Source organism: Sinocyclocheilus grahami, unplaced genomic scaffold (assembly GCF_001515645.1).
Source record: "Sinocyclocheilus grahami isolate Dianchi unplaced genomic scaffold, SAMN03320097.WGS_v1.1 scaffold293.1, whole genome shotgun sequence".
Taxonomy (NCBI): domain Eukaryota; kingdom Metazoa; phylum Chordata; class Actinopteri; order Cypriniformes; family Cyprinidae; genus Sinocyclocheilus; species Sinocyclocheilus grahami.
The window spans coordinates 1384650-1388597 of record NW_015505472.1 but is presented as its reverse complement, the minus strand read 5'-3'; the positions used below and the strand labels follow the sequence as shown (position 1 = coordinate 1388597).

The 3948-nt window shown below is 39.3% G+C and overlaps 1 pseudogene; it reads right to left on the bottom strand.

Moving 5' to 3' along the window:
• Positions 1-1888: 1888 nt before the first annotated feature.
• LOC107600872 (transcription factor Sox-11-like) lies at positions 1889-3143 on the bottom strand (annotated as a pseudogene).
• Between the last annotated feature and the right edge of the window lie 805 nt (positions 3144-3948).

Genomic DNA, 3948 nt, shown 5'->3' with positions numbered 1-3948 from the left:
AGAAAGAAAAACAAATCCAGTCTCACACCTGCGATTTGGGACCCATCCACATATCACGAGTATGATATACATAAACTCCTAACTTTACTATTTTACAGTACATATACAATCTTGAAACTAATACCAGCACTGAGGTATGGATCTCCCCCCTCCCCAATGCCATATGTTCTACAAATACTCAACAAATTTGATCTACAGCTGTACAAAACTTGAAATGCACAAAAAAATGAAGGGGAAACAGTATGTGCCATTAGAAAGAAAAAAAATCCAGTCTCACACCTGCGATTTGGGATTCATCCACATATCACGAGTATGATATACATAAACTCCTAACTTTACTATTTTACAGTACATATACAATCTTGAAACTAATACCAGCACTGAGGTATGGATCTCCCCCCTCCCCAATGCCATATGTTCTACAAATACTCAACAAATTTGATCTACAGCTGTACAAAACCTATCTTAAAATCACAAGGCATTTTTGATGCAAGTTTTAATTTAAACTTAATCCTTAAACCAGGACTCCCTTGCATGCTTAAAAGAAATGATAAAGGGAAGAAGTGCCTGAAACTCACTGAGTGCCCAGTAAGAACATTCCCTTTTTAACTGTACAAAAATATGCCTGAAAATAGTTTGCTTTCTTTTAAAAAGATGAGGTCTGTTATGTATCAAAATGCTTCCTCTAACACCTGCAACTCTAAAGAGGTTTAGGCTGCTTAAGTTTCAATCCAGTAGGTAAACAGAATCAGTCCCAAAAAGAAAAAGAAGAAGAAGAAAAAAAAAAGTTCTGGCATTTAGAAATGACTAAACAACGTTTGAAAGAAACGTCCTGAACAGTAATAGTTCACAGATTTGCTTTGAGTCGGTCCACAGTCTTTACATTTTCAGCTCCCTGCAGTTACAAAGAGGGTATAAGATGCATAGAAGTTCTCAGATTTTCCCTTTGTGGTCTGATTTAGTTGAACAGTAATTGTAGACCTATAGAAAAATCCATAAAACCCTGTCATGCTGCCAGAAAAAAAGGTCTGCAGACTTTTTTCTTTTTTTTGCTACAGTACCAGCTTCATGAGCATCTAATTCCCCATACCTCTCCCCTCCTATGGCAAACCATTTTAACATTTATTCCTTCAATCTAACTAGTGTCTATATTTTGTTACTATTACTTTTTTTTTATTACTTGCAAATAAGCCAATAGTGACTAGTATCTTATTCAATTTCACTACTACTAACTTATTCCTTTGCTACTATTTTGACTTTTTTTTAGAGCATCTAATTCCCCATACCTCTCCCCTCCTATGGCAAACCATTTTAACATTTATTCCTTCAATCTAACTAGTGTCTATATTTTGTTACTATTACTTTTTTTTTATTACTTGCAAATAAGCCAATAGTGACTAGTATCTTATTCAATTTCACTACTACTAACGTATTCCTTTGCTACTATTTTGACTTTTTTTTATAATTCAAGGTTATTATGCCATATTAACTGAAAAGACACTAGTACCTAATTGTTAGAACCTAGTGTTTACTCCAGTTGTTTCTAGTAGCATTCTGAATTGAACTATTAAGAAGCTTTTCTTACTAGTCTTTACATATGACAAATAAACTAAGTGTAAGAAGTGAAGTAAGAAATGTTAGTACTGGGATAGTGACTAGTAGCACAGGAATAAGTACTATGAAGTAAATAGTATAGACACTTTTGGATTACTTGTAAAAAAAAGAAAAAAAAAAGATACCATTAACATAAGCATAGATACTATATAGTTTGAAAAAATAAATGTTAAAATAGCTTGCCATACTTGCCTCCTTCCCAAAGCCACTTTATGTGGCCCACCAGGAGAAGACAGGGGAAGAAATACGTACAGAACAGAGCATTATACCTCTCCCGTATGTTATTACTTGTCTTATTTAGTATGTAAAGACCAAGTCAGAAAAGTTCGCTTCGAGCCAGTCCCCAGCTATCATTTCGCTGAGCTCAGGCGTGCAATAGTCTGGAAATTCAAAGTGGGAGCCCAGGCTGCCCTCGCTAAAAGACTCCAACTCCTTATCCACCAGAGAGAGGGAGAGATTCCCTTGATTTTGGTTGCCCAGCTCCGAGCTTTGCGCGGAGGAGGCGAAGTTCAAACTGAAGTCAAAAAGCAAGTCGTCCGCGTCTTCGCTCGAGCTGGAAGAAGTGGAAACTGACCTAGAGGATGCTGGTGAGACGGATGCAGGATACATTGTGCTCTGCTTGGTGATGTTTTTGAAATTGTAGAACTGTCTGTTGTTCCGGACCTCCTCGTACATGCTGGCGCCCTCGGACTCTGTAGACGAGCTCAAAGTTGGGCTGGCGGGAACTTTTGCAACATTGTAGGCTCGGATCGGATCCTCTTCCTCCTCCTTCACCCGGACTCGAGAGTCCTCCTCGGAGTCGTCGTCGTCGTCTTCATCCGTGAATTCACTTTTAATGACAGTCTTTGAAACTTTCATGCTCTTAAACGCGTACTCGTCTCCGTAGCCGTGAGACGACTTGCTTCCCGTCTTGTTCGCTTTTAGTTTGGGACATTTCTTGGAGTTCTTGGACACTTTGCTGCAGGACTTCTCTGGAGATGGGGCTGACGGTTTGGAGGAAATGTCCAGCTTTGGTTTCTTCTTGGGTCTGTATTTGTAGTCAGGATAATCAGCCATGTGTTTCAACCGGAGTCTTTCGGCTTCCCTGATGAAAGGTATCTTTTCGCTGTCCTTCAGCATTTTCCAGCGCTTCCCCAAGCGTTTGGAGATCTCGGCGTTGTGCATGTCTGGAGACTGTTCCATGATCTTTCTCCGCTCGATTTTAGACCACACCATAAACGCGTTCATCGGTCGCTTTATGTGTCCGGTCGCTGTCTTGCACCAGTCTGGGTTTATCGAAACCATGAATTCACTTTCGTCGGAGTCGGTGGCTTCTCTGGACATGCTGTCTGTTTCGCTGTTGTCCGTTTGCTGCACCATGGTGCCGTTGCCGTGTGTTGTCAGTCCAAAATATCACCCGCGTGCGTCTGCTCTCTGCGCCTCAGAGGTTCACCCACTCTTTCCAGATTTACAAGTCGCCTTCTTAACCACTTCTTGGCTTTTTCATGTACATGACATCATAGGTAGCGCTCCAATCACATCCTCTCCCCTCCGCCCTACAGACTCCATGCAGCGCGCTTTAACCCTTAACGCGCGACCGTCTGGACCCACGATGCGCGAGACGCGTATATCACTAAACCAACTGAATGGGAATGCGAGTGTCAACACGTAAACAAGAGAAACCAAACAAACCGCTCGCACCAAATGTTTCAGAATCCCTTACAATGTGAGACTATAGAAGCGAGGCGTATCTTATGAAAACATTTGTGTATGGAAGCTGTTTTCTCCGGCTTTCCAGACTCTCTCTTAATAAAATACTGAAGGTGGCGCTTGGACACTGTTCCTGTGTTCATATATATGGGTGATTCTTCAATCAGAGCAACTATTCTGTCTTCTGGGATGGTTTGATAGGAATAAAAGCTTTGTAATAAAACAGTCATTATAGGATGGGTTATAACAACTGTTTTGTGTATTTAAGCTAAAAAAAAAAAGAACACTGTTGAACTGTTAAATTATAATTAGTCCCTATATACCCAGACATTACTGTAACTATAATAAATACATAAAATGTGTTAAAATCAGGAAAAAAAAGCAAGACAAAAATTCTACTTTTGATTTCAACTTAAAAAACTCAATTCAGATGGTATTTGGTATACTGCTGTCATTTCCATGACAGTTTTATGTTTTATGGTGTATAAAGGAAACTGGAAGCAAGTTCAAGGCTAAAAAGAAAAAGAAAAAAATGTCAGAGAGAAAAAAAGAGAAAGAAAGCAAAAACATTGACCTTTTAAGACCAGTTTATTTGTCTCTTTTAATTTAACATTTTATTCTAATTTTATTGTTTTATATAGGATA